Genomic DNA, 18,055 nt, shown 5'->3' on the forward strand with positions numbered 1-18,055 from the left:
TTATATCCAACTCTTCATTACAACTTACCCCCAACGTTTGACTGATGACAAAAATGTGTCATGTTTCATTTAATTGAATAAGCTTTTGTAATTAAACCATTATGGTGTTCTACAAAGCATATAGCCTACCTGAAGCCAGAAAGAGAAGAAAAAGTTCTATTGAATGTCTTGTCTAAGAAATCAGCATTGTGTATTTTAAGAAGTAAAATGAGTACACTGATCACTGTCCATAATTTTTGGAACTCTGAAAGGGATAATGAATGTGTCAGTGAAGTCTTTTATTGTGACTTCAGGATGTGTAGACACGTCATACTCATTTATACTTTGAGGATCTACGAGGCAGGAGCTTCCCAGAGTTCCTTACCCTCAAAGAGGGCAACCTTGGACAAGGAATTGTTGCTGCTGCCATTGACCAAGCCAGACAGCCAGATCATTGGCAATGGCCCATGAGTGTATAAATGTGCAAAGGGAACTAATTATTGGCCAGGGAATTCATTACTAAAATGACTGGCTGAAGTTCAGCCAATTGTGCTGAAGTATCATCCTTGATCAGGTAACATCTGGCTAAGGGATGAAAAGCAGCAGCTCTCCCATAAGATTCATTATATGTAATGGTGGTGATACCATACATAAAATGTATAAAGTCCCATTGTCATTCACTCAGTTGATCCCAAGAGGCTTCCCAGATAAACAACGGGGGCTTGGAAAGGGGTGACCGCCAGCTCCATGGCATCTAGCAAGAAACAAAGGACAGGGGAAGCTATCTACCACCTCCTGCAAGTGGGATACACCAGAAGACCCAGGTTTGACTCCATCTGATAGCAAGGAGGCCTCAGTGTCCATGACAAGCTTGCAGGGTGCTGCTTTTATGACATAATGGGAAGCTGGGTGTGGATGGTCATAGGCTCAAGGTCAACGTGAGCCTTCATATTCAGAAGCACCCAGTATGTGACCAGGACTTTTTTCTCTCCAGCAGTGTATATGATGGGGGAAAGGAGGGCAGTTTCTTGCACCAGAAGGCATTGGCAATTTATGACCATAATGGGTGGACCAGAGACTCCAGGAGGCCCAATAGGAGATTGCTAAAGCCTCTACAGTGAAGGAGTCTCAGGGTAGGATGGAGCATGAACAGGAGTGCCTGTTTTATTGCAATTTGGACAGATTCTGGAGGCTTTTGTTGTTGGCGACTCTACCCAAGGTAGGCCAATTTGTAAGTAACAACATAAATGAGCTTAAGTAAAATATGTACATGAGGAATGCATTACCTCCAGAACCCAAAAATGCCTAAAAGATGTTGGGCTTTCTTTAACATTGTGGGCATTAAGAGAGTAAATGTTTGTTTCCCAACAATGACAGAAATTTAACTGAGATGGCAGGGCCTAGTATTATGTGTAAGGCAATGACCCATTCCCTTTTTGAGAGCTCCTTTGTGTTTGTATGGCCTAAATAGGTATGTCAAGTAAATCTCATCAGAGGAGGATGTCAGTTTGATGTCATACCTGTGATCCTTGAGAAAGACAGATGTGATTAAGATTTTCCCCATGAAATTGTGTGAGACAGCAGGACTGTTGAGATACTCCATGCATAGCCTGGTAAAGGTGAATTGTGTCCCCTCAGAGGTGAAGGCAAATTGTGGCTGAGAGCCTATTGAAATGGTCACTGAACAAAAAATATTAGCCAAGTCTATGACTGCAAAGTATTTACCAGTTGCTGATTGGATGAAAAAAGTAATTTCAATAGTACTTGCTATGGGGGCCTCGTTGGATGGGACAGTGGGATTAAGATTACAATAATCCATCTCGAGGTGCTACGCATTCTTTCCATGTTTAAGAACAAGTCAATTTGGTCTGTTAAAGGGATAAGTAGTAGGGATAATCAACCCTTCCCTAACATATAATGAATTTCAATCCTTGAAGGCCCTGCCCTAATTAACATTAGGCGCTCAGACAAAGTTCACCTTTATTTTACATGTTTTTTCCTAGCTGCAAAAATGGAAACTATGAAAAGCCTTATTTAGTTTCCACAGCTGGTTGTTTATATGATTACTTCATCCTACGAAGCATTCTAAAATCCAGACTCTAAGAAAGGGTGGCCTCCGAATCCACCAACCAGCTGCATAGCAGCTTGTTTTCCGTTTCATGATGTGCTTGTCTGTGGTGGTCACTTCCAATTCCATTGGGAACTTGCCATCTAAGTTACTTGTTGCTTCCAACTGAGCTTGCAGTGCCTTGGAAACTCAAGGGAAGCAAGACTTATACAAAGGTGAAGAGAAAGGGGTGAAATTGCCCTTCATTATGACTAACACAACTTTCCTAAGGAGGAGACAGGAAGCTGATGATATGCCTTCTGCATTTGTTTCCTGTTACAGCATTGATTTATTGACATATGGCTGAGAGGTGTTGCCGTTAATGAAGCTTCAGCCTGCTGAATGATGCCAGCCTAAACTTTTCAGCAGGGTAAAGCTTCCAGCTCTTGAATCTGGGATCAAGACCAACAGCTTCCACATGGAAAATGCTACTAACACAAAAGAGAAGCACTCTGCAAAAGTCAACCATGAAGACTCAAGTTAAGTACAAAATTGCTGACAAGAGTTGTTTACATTTTTTATTAGTTTTCTTCCTGCTATGCTGTTTGCATAATTCCAAGTACGGCAGTTAATTTCTAATTATGAAGGCTGCCCATTGCTTTATTTAGAAAATAAATACTGCCCTTGGACTCATACAATTAGGACATATCCTTTGTGTATTTACCATGTTATTTAATGCCCTAACAAGGCCCAGCCATTTGGGCCACATGATCTGCCTATATTGACGTTGGTTTTCCTATGATTGGCTCTGGTTGCTGAGCCCCATTTCTCAGGAAAATCATTTTCCTGCCCCAGGTTTGCTGCTGGAAAATACGAGATCTCATAAAGTAGAATTGCAGACATTCCTACTTGTTAAGTAATTAATGCAGAGTTAATTCCTTCAAAGTTCATCACATCAGTTAGGAAACTGCCTTCTTTCTACCTTTTGAGGATGCACAGAGGGGCTACAGGCATAGAAGCAGACAAAACCGAGTTTGAATCCTGCCTCTCTCTAACACCTCATTGCTTAAGTAATTGTTTCACCTTGGGCAACTTAACCCCTCTAAATCTCAGTTTCCTACTCTGAAAAACAAGGATGATGACAGTATCTACCTCAAAAGGTTATTGTGAAGTGTCTGGGAGACAGTGTATGTGTTCTTTCTTTTTCAGGGTTGGTCAGCCTCCCTTCCCATTCAAGGCTAGAGTCAGCTTTAAGTTCCTTGCCTGGAAGAAGGGTAAGGAGAAGAACTGGGCTGAAAGCTAAAACAGTCTACACATTTCCCGGTTTCAGTTTACAAAAGCCTAATCCCCTGGGACCTAGGAGAACAGAGAGCCCCTGAACTGCAGAACAAAAGTTTGAGGAAAAAAATGAAGGAAGAAAGATTTCAGAATCCAGATTGGAGCAAGATTCCTCTAAGCAGAGGTTAGGGAAAAGAGGAGAAGAGCAGGGACAGTTCTGAACTCTGGGCTCTGAACTCTAGTAGATTGGGCTCTAGACTCTGCTTCCCAGGAAGGAAAGACCCTAGAGATGGGCCAGGCCCTCTCCAGGGGACTTACAGATTGATTGTTATAAGCAATCACACTTGCTTGTCCTAAACTATCCTGTCTAAAATGTGTTACATTCATTCCTCCTTCCTAAACAAGGCATCTTTTCTTCTTGACTTATGCTCATTGGTCATTATGCACATTCATTACTGGGCAGCTCCAGTGAGTGATACCTTACAGTTCTTTCAAAATCCATAGGGTTATTTACTTCTGCAATCTGTGGCCCCAGACTACAGTGCTAAACTAATGTTTGAATCTTCTTTTCCTTTTTTTTTTCTTTTTTGTATCCTGATGTCTGGCAGCCTCTCGTCCAATGTCCCTTCCTGCCTGGGATCAATCAATATGTCTCCCCACAGCAGCTCCTCTCCTTTTTCACTCTCATTTGCTATTACAAACTTTGTGTAGCCTTAGAAATGAAATAAAGTTTTTTTAGGTTGGGTCCAGTGGCTCACGCCTGTAATCCCAGCACTTTGGGAGGCCAAGGCAGAAGAATCGCTTGAACCCAGGAGACGGAGGTTGCAGAGAGCTGAGATCGTGCTACCACACTCCAGCCTGGCTGACAGAGCGAGACTCCATCTCAAAAAAAAAAAGCAAAAATAGAATTTAGAATTGAAAGGTAAGCAGATTCTGAGTGAGAGAGCAAGGAATGTTATACTTTTGAAATATCTGTTTTGACTGTGTTATGGGCTAAATTGTGTCCTCCTAAATTCCTGTTGAAATCCTAACCCCTAATGTGACTGTCTTTTGGAGACAGGGCCTATAAAGAAGGAATAAAGGTTAAATGAGGTCATAAGGGTGGGGCCCTAATCTGGTAAAAGCAGTGTTCTTATAAGAGGAAGAGACACCAAAGAGCTCTCCCTCTCTCCATGTGTGCATAGAGGAATGGCCATGTAAGGACACAGGGAAAAGCATGGCCATCTATAAGGTGGAGGGGAGACCTCATCAGAAACTGACCCTGAGAGCACTTTGATCTTGAACTTCCAGCCTCTGGAACTGTGAAAAAATAAATTTCTATTGCTTAACCCACCCTGTCCTTGGTATTCAGTTACTGTAGCATGAACAGACACACACCACATAGCGAAGGGTGTTTTTGTTTTTATCTCTGTTTTTTGAAGGGGGGTGGGTGTATTTGTTCGTTTTCACGCTGCTGTGATAAAGACATATCTGAGACTGGGTAATTTACAAAGGAAAAGAGGTTTAATGGACTCACAGTTCCACGTGGCTGGGGAGGTCTCACAATCATGGCAGAAAGCAAAAGGCACATCTTACATGGTGGCAGACAAGAGAGAATGAGAACCAAGTGAAAAGGGAAACCCCTTATAAAACCATCAGATCTCATGAGACTTATTCACTAACACAAGACCACAAGAACAGTATAGGGGAATTAATTATTATTTAATTATCTCCCACTGGGTCCCACCACAGCACATGGGAATTATGGGAGCTACAGTTCAAGATGAGATTTGGGTGGGGACATAGCCAAACCATATCAGTGGACTGCCAACTTCCAGTATTCTGCCTGTGTTATGTCAGAGTGGAGTTGTTGGATAACTAAGAAATTACTTTTTAAAAAATTCCAATATAGTATTAGAAAAGAAAATTTAATTGAGATACTTCATTATGTGGCCTATTGAAAAATATTTTCTAAGGTAAACTCCAGTAATCTTTATCTGCATACTTGTGCAGTACGTCCTCTTGGTCAATGTAAAGCACAACTAGCCAGCACACTGATGATACAAATCTAAGCAGAAAAACAATATATTATTATGAAGCCTCTACAGTGACTGTTTTAATTAAACTCTAAATACATTTTTACAATCACCACTAGTTTTCACAATGCACCATCAGAAAATATAATTTTTTTTGTTCTCATTGCAAGACCTTCTTGCAGTGTTGCAGAAAATAAACCCAAGCTTCAAGTACTGTCTGGCAGCTTTGTTTTGTTTTCTTTCTTTTTGGTAAGAGAATATCATCAACTACTCAAAAATAGCTGTGTTGAGATAAATATTAGCCATTCAAATGGGGTCCATCCTCACTGCCATGAATATGCTTTTTGCTATTGTTTAAAAAGAAAAAATAAACAACCAGCTAACTAATGCTAGTCATGCATTACTTAACTCACAAACAAAAAAATTAAAATCTTACCTTAGGAACACAAAGAAGGAAACAACAGATACTGAGGTCTACTTGACAAGGTGGGTGGGAGGAGGGAGAGGCAGGAAAGATAACTACTGGGAACTGGGCTTAATACCTGAATGATGAAATAATCTGTACAACAAACCCCCATTACACGAGTTTACCTATGAAACAAACCTTCACATGTACCCACAAACCTAAAATCAAAGTTTAAAAAAAATTCACGAGGAACACTTTTGTATAGCACATGGCTACAAGGCACACAACTTGACTAAATAGATCACAGACATTAAAATGTACCATTTAATTTGGTTGAGAAAAAAATCAGAAGCTAAAGACATTTGTATTATTCTTGAGAGGCTCTTTTGCTTGCAGAAATCTGTTTTTTCATCGAGGACAAGTGTACCAAATAATTCTTATTTATATTGCAGGGGCTAAACTTCAAGACGAAAATTTTAATAATAAAAACTACTTTTGCTGTGAGCAGCCGCCCCATGCAGAAGGTAAAACACAAAAGTGCATTATTTTACATTAAGTCTTCATTTGGATAGGTGGAAGGATGTGCAGGGTATTATTTTGGTTCAAAATCAAATACATCAAAAGAGCAAAAGACATAAAGAAGTAATTCACATTAGAAAATAAAGATATGAGGAAATGTTTATCCTTCCAAATAAAGAAATACATTTTAAAGTAACCTTGGGCTGTTATTTTACACTTACATGAAATTAGCAAGATTTTTTAATGGCAAGAACATTGTGTGCTGGCAACTTAGGGATAAAACTGGTATATTTCTACTGTTCTGGGGTGAGAGTCAGGGAAATACCCCCTAGAAATTGGAAAGAAATTTGGCCCCCTATATTGAGAGTCAGAAAGTGTTCCTTCACTTTGACATAGAATGCTTACTTTAGGGGAATTAATCTTAAGAAAATAATTTAAGGCCAGATGCAGTGGCTCACGCCTATAATCCCAGCACTTTGGGAAGCCAAGGAGGGCAGATCACAAGGTCAGAAGTTTGAGACCAGCCTGGCCAATATGGTGAAACCCTGTGTCTACTAAAAATACAAAAATTAGCCGATGTGGTGGGGCACACCTGTAATCCCAGCTACTCGGGAGGCTGAGGCAGAAGAATTGGTTGAACCTGGGAGGTGGAGGTTGCAGTGAGCTGAGGTCACGCCACTGCACTCCAGCCGTGGCGACAGAGCAAGACTCTGTCTCAAAAAAAAAGAAAAAAGAAAATAATTTAAGAGAAGAAATAAATTCTTGGATCAGTGAAGATGTTCGCTGCTATCACACACACACACACACACACACACACACACACACTACACAGAGGTCATTGTACTCACCAAATCATTAAAGATGCTCACTGCTATCCCCCCCCACCCGCCCACCCCTTGACACACACACTACACAGAGGTCATTGGACTCACCAAATGTTCAAAAATAGATGTTGTATCGACTTGAAAGAATATTATTTAGTCATTAAATCCTAATAATAAAGACCATGTAGTAACATGGAAAAATATTTTAGGATATTTTCAAGGTCATAAAGTAAGTTTGAAATACAAAACAGCACATGTGGTGTGTTTGTAACTATTAAATATGTGTTTATTGGCCAGGTGCAGTGGCTCACACCTGTAATCTCAGCCCTTTGGGAGGCCAAGGCTGGTGAGATCACTTGACGTCAGGAGTTCGAGGTCAGCCTAGCCAACATAGTGAAACCCCATCTCTCTCTACTAAAATATATATATTAAAAAAATAGCCAGGTGTGGGGTGCATGCCTGTAATCCCAGCTACTCGGGAGACTGAGGCAGGAAGAATCGCTTGAACCCAGGAGGTAGAGGTTGCAGTGAGCCGAGATCTCGCCACTGCACTCCAGCCTGGGTGACAGAGTAAAACTTTCTCTCAAAAAAATTTAACAAACAAAAATTAAAAATAAATGTGTGCATTGAATAAAAAAGCAATATCCCAAAATAAAGCATTGTACAGTGGCTAAGTTTGTAAGAGGGTGGATGCTTTCTTGCCTGTAATTTTTTTTAAAATATTGCTATGTTGTTTTCCCTGTTGAAGAAAAAGCTTGCCAGAGCTGCTTGCATGTGCATATAAGTATTCTGCTGAATTAACCTAGACACATTGGAATTTAATACATCCCATCTTGAACTTCTTTGAAACTCAGCTTCCTGGCATTCAGTGATGAAACACCTGAAACCAGACACTGGCATGGAAAAGTTTACAATCTGTTTTATAAGCCAGCCGGAGACCTGAACTCAGAATGTCTCATCATTTGATGTACTTTCTCCCTTCATACCTAGAGCTTTATTTCTGCTAAGAGAGTCTGCTGACGTAGTATTTGAGTGTTGTCAGGCAAGCAAATAAATTTAGCTTTGTTTCAAACTGCCATTTGGGTGTCTTCTTTTTTATCCTTTCCATCCCATTACAATGAGATGTATTAGCTATAGCTCTCACTGCTTCTGAGAAATTGTCTGCCATGGTAGCTTCCCTGTCCCCAGTAAGGACCACAGTGACAATTTGACTTCAAAGAAAAAGCACACCGGCCGGGCGCGGTGGCTCAAGTCTGTAATCCCAGCACTTTGGGAGGCCGAGGCGGGTGGATCACGAGGTCGAGAGATCGAGACCATCCTGGTCAACATTGTGAAACCCCGTCTCTATTAATACAAAAAAATTAGCTGGGCACGGTGGCGCGTGCCTGTAATCCCAGCTACTCAGGAGGCTGAGGCAGGAGAATTGCCTGAACCCAGGAGGCGGAGGTTGCGGTGAGCCGAGATCGCGCCATTGCACTCCAGCCTGGGTAACAAGAGCGAGACTCCGTCTCAAAACAAAAAAAAAAAAAAAAAAAAAGAAAAAGCACACCATGAGCCCCCTCTCCTTCCAGGATATGGGAAGCCATAGAAAACCCTTCATCCCAACACTAAGCAATCCTTCCTCTTATGAAATGTTCCCAAACAGCTCACTTGTCCCTTGAAGCCAAGCTGTGACTGCCAAATGTAACTAGGGGCCATTAGAAAGTCTCCCTCTTTTCCAAAAATCTCACCTTAATAGAACACTTGCCAATTAGACTGTCTTAGCATTTCTTTACTAGCTATAAAACTGACTTTCCTCTCTAACCTTTGAACCTCTGCTGAAATGGAAATGACCTCCACAAGGGTTCCCTTGCTGTAAGATGATGAATAAACAGCCTTTGTTAATTTTGCCACAGGCTTAGTTTTGTCTTTGACACTTTGTTTTGACAGTTTTTCTAAACTTTAAATAATTAAGATGATACAATCAAGAAGGAATAAAGACCTAGTGGTTCTTTAGAATTATAACACAAATCCTATTAAAGGAAACAAAAAGCTAAACTTTTAGGAGCCCAACTATGAAACAACCAACGATGAAGCAAAATTTAAAAACTTAAGAATGTGAAATTTCAATCACTTCTCAAATCTATTTAAATTAGAGAGATTTTACTCAAATCGTGTATCATAGTACCAAGATTTCTTTTCTTCTGGTCTCATCTGAAATTTCACCAAAGTCCCTTAATTCCTGTATTTCCATCCAGCTGTAGCTACTCTGTCTTCTCAGCTTCCTCTTTTTTGTTATGGTCAAATTGGCAGAGTCACAGGGCCACAGCCACAGCACACCCACCCTCGGCGTTAATGTGCAGTTAACAGCTCATTTCCACTCTTTTCTATCTGCCCCCATCCTCCACTATCATGTCTCTGATTCTGAATTCCTTCTCAAATAAAGTCTGCTAAAAATGCTCCCACTAAATTGTAAGTAACTGACAATAATTAGTGTTAACCCTTACTGTAGGTTCAACTGCGTCCCCTAAAAGATATATCTAAATCCTAATCCCTGGTACATGTGAATGTCATGCACATGTGTGATGGTGATGATGACCTTTGGATATAAGGTCACTGAAGATGTGATCAAGTTAAGATGAGGTCATACAGGATTAGAGTGGGTCCTCAGTTCAACGACAGGTGTCCTTATAAGGAGAAAGAGATTTGGAGAGACACAAAGACAGACAGGGAAGAAGTCCATGTGACCACAGATGCAAAGATAAGATTGAAGTGATACAGCTATAAGCCAAGGGATACCAAGAATCATAGGCAGCCACCAGAAGCTAGAAGAAAGATGTGGAACAGTCTCCTCCAGAGCCTTCAGAGGGAGCATGGTGCTGCAGACAAGATGATTTCAGACTTCTAGCCTCCAGACCTATGAGAGAATACATTTGTTGTCTAAAGCCACCAAATTCGTGGTCTTTGTTACAGCAGCCACAGAAAACTAATATAACCCTCTTATTTGCACTTTAAAAAAGGTGTAGCTCTGATGATGGAACTGCAGGAATCAGCCTGCTGGTGGGGAAGATTTTTGAAGAGTCATAGGGCCTATGGGTAATCTCCCTTAAAGCATACCAGGTATTTTAAGGCAAAAACCAAACCCTTGAGAGAGCATAGGGGTCAGTGTGGCCACCACAGGTATAAGGATATTTGAAGTGTTACCAAATACTGTTCACACCTGGCACTGCTACACACGAAGTTTGAAAACAATTAATAACATAGGAGCCCATTACTCACTGAGCAGGCTAAATTAACTTAGTCCCCTAAACTTCTTCTTTACTTTTTTCTCTCTTCCTTTAACCATCTTACTAAGACACTCCACTAGAGAGTAGACAAGGCATGAGGATAAAGTGGTCCCTACAGGCTATTAGTAACCATGAAAAATTTATTTATTGATGAGTTGATTTGCTTTTGCTTTTGCTGTATTTTTCCCTTCCCCAAAGGAAGGACAAATGCCTTTGTATTCCTTTGTGTAGGGTATGGGAAGATTGTGCAAGCAAGAGGGGAAAGTGTTGTTACACAGCAGAAAGCAGGGGATACATACATTTTTTTGGATCTTTTTTTCAAATCCTTGAGCTTATTGGGGTGATTAAATTAGATCTTAGAAAGGAGGGGAAAGGGATTATCCTCTTTGGCTTTAGGGAGTTCAAGAGCAGAAGCAGCCAAATGAGAGGAGAGGGCATCTCTAAGTCTGGTATGGAACCCTGACCCCTCACTTGGAGAGGACCTCAGTAGGGAGCGAGTAGAGAACCACATAAAGACATGTACCATGGCACTAGAAGCCCCAAGAAAAATTTCCAGTGGCTGCTTGACCTGGAAGCAGCCTAGACTTCAAAAAACAAAACAGTAGTAATCATGTGATCTAAAAACCAGGCTCCAACACAGCCCAAGGGAGGAAGAGATAAGGACCTGTCTGTATCTGACGTATTTCTCTCAGCCCCAGCAGGATGGAGACTAGAGTCAGATTTAGTTTGATTTGAGAAAAATAAAGAATGCAATGTAATGTCTCTTATCCACTCAAGTTTGTGGACTAAAATAAAATTTAGTTGAGGGGCCAGTGGGCTTCATAACTAAATTTAGTTTAGGGGTTCGTATGTGGATTTCAGATTTGCAAGTGTTTTCCCTGAACTAAATTAATACAGAGAATTAAGACCTGACATAAATACAATTGTCCTTCCTTTGTGAAGAGGCTTATTGCTGCCAAATGACAGGTACTCTGCTTGTGTGGGAGCATCCATGTATGTCAAAACCTTGTTCTATGACAACTAAAGCAGTCACTCACAAAATAGCTCCCTGGAAACTGAACTCTTGATGGCCACGTTAGAAACTCTGAAATGACCAAGACTTAGTTCTCAAGCAGTAAAAGCAGCCTTCCTGCTCACCTGCTGCACTGTGACTGGCAAATGCCCAGAACAAAATTCAACTCAGTTTAGTTCAGTTCACAAAGGGCAATGTGTGACCATAGGTTGCATTGACCTGTGGATGAGACAGTGAATTTTCCATTAAAAATTTTAGAATTGTTCATAGCTTTGAAATATGCTTTAAAACACAGTTTTACCTTTCTTTTTTATTTTTTTGAACTTGCAGATAGTCCTAATCAATGTATAGAAGACTTTGGTTTAGTGTTTTTTCACTACTGCTGATTAGGGGACAGCATTAAGATAGATGCCTATGGAAATCAATACAGCCAGAATCTGGTTATACAAAAAATAATAATCTATGCGTGGAAATGAAATTACTGGAGGAGTTCAACTTCTGACATGATAGCACAAAAGGCTCCATGGACCCACTCCTCAGCTATTAATAAATTGGTGAAAATTGTTTAAAAAATAATCATTTAATCATCTGGAAATGGCCATAGGAGCATATGGCAAATGAATAAATGTTTATTCAAGAAAACCTACTAAAACTTGATAAGAACTGTAAGAGTCTGCAGCATATGAACCAAAACCTATGCCCTCCCACTTACAAACTAAGTGAGATGCAAACTCTACTTTAGACTGGTACAGCCAGGAATACAGTACTCCCCCTTACCATGCTCCCAGTCAGAAGGCGATCATCCAAGGAAGGGAGCAGGAAAATAGCATTTCACATCCTGTCTCCAGGTAGCTGCTGCTAAGTTTAAATTCCAGGTGAGTGAGACAGAGAGGTATGTGCTCCATTCTGCTGCCTAGCCACCACGCACAAAATAGAAGTTCTACCTTGGGTTCAATGCCTCTAAGAATAATGGACCCCCAGTTGTCTTTGCCTTAGTTCCTGGGACAGGGTTTTCATGCCAAAATAGGCAAGTCTAGGAGACCAAGACTGTTGCCCACACTCCATCCACCAAGCATTCAGCTCCTAAAACTAGGGTGTCACTCAGAGACAAGTCATTCACTCTTGACTAAGAGCCATGACTAAGAGATTTTGCCTGAGGGGAGAAGCAATCCATTGAACAGAGAGTTCCAAATCCCACTCCAAAGATATTGGCTTCATTTGGAACAGAGAATAAAGAAGTTCAAGTCTAAGAACTCTCAAAAATAGTGGAAGTTGTGCTGAAAAGCAACAGGGAAATGATTGGTAGATTCATTGGAGATATAGGCTAAATTGTAGGCCAACTAGTTTGCTGGAGAGAAACAAGGAAAGTGACATCTGAGAAGAGTTCTCTTGGAGTCAGAATATATCTAAAACACTGATCTCAGGATCGATCCCTTTAAAGGAATCCAAATGCGATTGGATTAGACTCAGAAGTAATCTATGTACCAGAACTTTGTTGAAAAAAAAAACAGAACATTCAACTGACAATTAGAGAAGTGCCTTAGAAGTTGAGTGTAGTCAGGGAAAAAGACAAAGAGAGTAATGCCAAAACCACTACCATCCCAAGGTGACTATGGGCATAGTCAAGACTGACACTTCTGAGGAGCAACATCAGAGGCTCACACTGTGAGAGTAGGAATAAGTATACTTCACTAAAATAATACAGCTAATTGTTAAATAAATAAGGAAGCAATTAATAATAACAAGCCCTGAAGACAGTGATGGGGAAGTACCCATTGCTGAAATATATTATTGAAAATGTCTAGTTTCCAAAATATAAGGTATTCAAAGAAACTGGAAAATATGACCCATATGCTGTAGGGTAAAAATCAAGCAACCAGAGCTGCCTGTGAGGGTGACCAGAGGTCAGATTTAACAAAGACTTTGACATACCATTATAAATATATTCAAAGAACTAAAAAAGATAATAATTATAGAAGTAAAAAGTATGGAAACAATGTTGCATGAAATATAAAATACCAATAAAGAAAAATTTGTATAGTGAGTGTACCAAAAGGAAAATTGAGAGAGAAAAAAGTAGAAAAAATATTTGAAGAAATAATGGCTAAAAACTGCCAAAGTTTATTGAAAATATTAATCTATACATATAAGAAGCTCAATAAGTTCTAGGTATGATAAGTAGAAAGAGGTCTAAAGTGACACATCATAGTAAAAATGCTAAAAGCCACAGACAAGGAGAAAATCTTGAAAACAAAGAAAAACAATCACTTACATGAGAACCACTATAAAAATAACTAACATCTCATCAAAAGCAATGGAGGTCAGAAGACAAGGGAATAACATATTTAAAGTGCACAAAGGAAAAGACCTGTCAATGGAGAATCCTATATCCAGCAAATCTAACTTTCAAAAATGAAGACAAACTTTAAAAAATTCCCAGGTAAACAAAAACAGATAATTTGTTGCCAGCACACCAATCTTAAAAGAAATAGTAAAAGTTCTTTAAGCTGCAATCAAGTAACTCCAGGTAGTAACTTTAATCCTCACAAAAAAACAAAGGACATCAATAAAGTTAATTATGTAATTTTCAATGACAGTACAGATGCATATTTATTCTCCTTTCTTTGCTTAACTGCTTTTAAAAATCAATATTGTTAAACAATATGTATATAATGTATCATTAAGCCTATAATAAATAGAAACGTAAGGTATTTGCCAATAAATGCACAAAAAAAGGGGTGGAAGCAAAGTTGTATTGGGCTAAAGAAAACAATTCCAAATGGTAACTGGAGTCCACAAGAAAAAATATAAAGAACCAGAAATGATAAATAAGAAGATTAATACACTGAAAGCTACAAATATATGCTTATTCTCCTTTTTCTCTTAGACTCTAAAAGACATAAAATTTTATAAAGTAATAATTATAAAATACTTTATAATTTATAAAGTATATTTTTGGATTTTTAACATTTATAGATGTAATATGTATAATAATGCTGAAAAAGAAGGAGGAAAGGAATACAACTATAGAGAAATAACATTTCTATATATTATTAGAATTAAATTAGTATAGATGTGAAGCTATTTCTGATAAATAACTAATAAATACATAATGAGAAAATCACTAGAGAAATGAAGATGCTACATTAGAAAATATTCATTTAATGCCAAAGAAAGCACACATGCAGGAACAGAGGAACAAGAAAAATACAAAGACAGAAGATGTATAGAGAACAAAAAGTAAAATGGCAGATATAAATGCAACTATACTGATAATAACATTAAATGTGAATGGATTAAACAATCTAATAAAAAACAGATTGTCAGACTGGGTTTAAAAAATAAGATCTAACTATATGCTAACTAGAGAAGAAACAATTTAGATTCAAATATGCAAATAGATTGAAAGTAAAAGGATGCAAAGAGATATATCATGCAAATAGGAACCACAAGAAAGCTGAAGTGGCTCTAGTAATATAAGACAAAATAGGCTTTAATACAAAAGATTACTACAGATTAAGATGTACACATTATAATGACAAAAAGTTCAATCCATCAGGAAGATATATGAACCTAACAACAGAGCACCAAAATACATGAAGCAAAAACCGACCAAAATAAAGAGAGAAGTAGACAATTCAACAATAATAGACAGAGACTGCAATACTTTGTTCTCAATAATGAACAGAACAACTAGTTTGAAGATCAATACAAATAGAAGCCTTCAGCAACACCATAAACCAATTAGAGCTAACAAACATCTACAGAACACTCTACCTAATACTGGCAGAATACACATATTTCTCAAGTAACTCAAGCAAATCAGTAAGAAATAAACAAACAATCCCTCCAAAAAGTAGGCTAAGGACATGCATAAACAATTCTCAAAAGAAGATATATAAATAGTCAACAAACATACGAAAAAAGGCTCAACATCACTAATGATCAGGGAAATGCAAAGCAAAACCACAATGTGATACCACCTTACTCCTGCAAGAATGGCCGTAATCAAAAAAATTAAAAAACAGTAGATGTTGGTGTGGATGCGATGAATAGGGAACACTTCTACACTGCTTGTGGGAATGTAAACTAGTACAGCCACTATGGAAAACAGTGTGGAGATTCCTTAAAGAACTAAAAGTAGAGCTATCATTTGATCCAGCGATCCCACTACTAGGTATTTATCCAGAGGAAAATAAGTCATTATTCAAAAAAGTTACTTGCACATGCTTGTTTATAGCAGCAGAATTCACAATTGCAAAATCGTGGAACAACCCAAATGTCCATCAATCAATGAGTGGATAAAGAAACTGTGGTGTATATATATATGTGATGGGATACTACTCGGCCATAAAAAGGAATGAATTAACAGCCTTTGCAGTGACCTGGATGAGATTGGAGACTATTATTCTAAATGAAGTAACTCAGGAATGGAAAACCAAACACAAACACCATATATTCTCACCGATATGTGGGAGCTAAGCTATGAGGACACAAAGGCATAAGAATGATACAACAGACTTTGGGGACTTGGGGGGAAGAGTGAAAGGGGGGCAAGTGATAAAAGACTATAAATATAGTGCAGTGTAAGAACTTACTCATGTAACCAAATACCACCTGTACCCCAATAACTTATGGAAAATTTTTTTTTTAATAAAATATTTTTTTAAAAGAGAGAGCTATGGCCCTATGGTCATTTGTCATGAGGGAGAGGAAGAGCTCTAGGATTCATTTATTCATTCATTCATTCAATATGTGTTTATTGAGTGTCCACCAGTTCTAGATACACTGCAAACTTTTCTAGAATGACTGCCAGGCTTAGGTTGGGTTTCCCAGAAGCAGACCCCTGAGTTGAAGATTCATGTGCAAGAGATTTAATAAGAACTTGCCCGCCAGGGAAGCCAGGCAGGGAGTAGGGGAAGCAAGACAGAGATTGGGAGGAAGCCAACCAAGGGGGTGATTTCAGGCAAAGTCCCTTGGAGAGGAGTGCATTCTGACCCCAAGAGGAGCATTCTGGAGCGTAAGTTACACTGCAGAGTTGTCCAGATGTAAGGCAAGGGAGCTGGGCTTCGATACTCCTAGGTGGAATCACCACAGGGTAAGTTTTCTAAATGTGTCTTAACTCTTAACCTATTTACCTTCCTTGATTTAATCTAGTAAGAGACAATTTTACCTCATTGAGTGATTTCCTCTCACCTACATCCCAAATTCCTCCTTGTTAATCGTCACTATCATTCTTTAAAGTTTTCTTCCCTCCCCTCTCCACTTAGTTCAGGCATACCCACTCACTCATTCAACAAGCATTGATGGAGAGCTTGATATGTGCCAGTCATCGAATTAGGAGCTGGAAGTAGGAGAACAAGCAAATATAAATAAGGCTCAAACATTTACCCAGACAGCTTCTGATGGCACCATGATATATAAAGACCTCTAACTTTGCAACTAAATAAAAAGAGTCCTTCATTTACTGACGATCTTGGACCAAATCACATAACCTCTCTGAACCTCAGTTTTCTTAATCTGTAACATGAGGATTCTAATTCATCCCAATAATCTTTGTCTCCAAAGGTTTTCATAGAAATTAAACAACGTTAGGTGTAAAGCACCTAACACAGTGTCTGGTACATTACAAATACACAGAAAGAAGTTTTGTTAATTGTAGAGAGTTTAGGAAAAGTGAGGGAAATTAATTCTTTGTCCTCTTTCAAATAGTTGCAGTAAAAGAGATATAGTATAATGGAAAGATTAGTCAGACTTCGAAGACCTGGGTTTTTTGTTTTGTTTTGTTTTGTTTTTATATTTTTTTAGCGGATCATCTGAGGTCAGGAGTTTGAGACCAACCTGGCCAACATGGTGAAACCCCGGACCTGGGTTTCGTTCAGCTCCAATGCTTGGACCATTATATTGTCCTTGGACATACAAACTCTGCTTTCCTCATTGGAGTAGATATTTACTAACGGGGTTTGGAGGCCCCCCAATGTCTGATCTCCTTTCCCGTAGAGAAGAAGATCCTATTGTGCGAACCTTGGAGGAAGCAACTACAAAATCCACAAAGTCGCAGCTAGGACACAGGCACATGACCCAGGTTTAGCCAATCAGAGGTCTGAGCCGGCATTTGAGGACTCTGATACGATGGAATCTACCACTTTGGAGGCAGCAGTGAGCACGACAGCCCATGCCTCTGGCAATGGTATTAGCAGAGACAGTTCAAGCTTCACTATTTTTAAAATGTCAGGATACATTCTCTTCTGAAAATGAAGAGAATATCTACTTCACAGGGTTTGGGGAAAACTATGCCAAAATAAAAAACTGATCACAGGACCTGGAGCAAAATAGATGCTTAATAGATGTTTCTTGAGTCTATTTAGGAGGCTTTTCCAAGTTTTACAAAAAAGGCAGAGAGTTTCTGGGTTGGCTTCTACCAAAACATAGAATTCCCAAGGACTATTTTGTCCAGCTCCCATCTCAGTTATGTATGTCTCCTTGATCACACTCCAAGTTCAAAGTACATTTAATTCTGATATGCAGAAGAATTCAGTTCTCTAATATTTGGACGTTTAGTCTTGCTCTCTGGTTAAAAAGTAACTACTTTATCTGGTGCCTTCTGAAAGGCAAGATCAGAGGGTTTTGTAAATAGCTTCCTTCCCTCAGTTTAAGGTCTAGATGAAGGAGAGAAAACTCACAACCAGAGAAAAAATCTCAACAGCTA

The sequence above is a fragment of the Aotus nancymaae genome, unplaced genomic scaffold (assembly GCF_030222135.1).
Source record: "Aotus nancymaae isolate 86718 unplaced genomic scaffold, 86718_ANA_hifiasm-v0.15.2.pri h1tg000058l, whole genome shotgun sequence".
Classification (NCBI taxonomy): Eukaryota; Metazoa; Chordata; class Mammalia; order Primates; family Aotidae; genus Aotus; species Aotus nancymaae.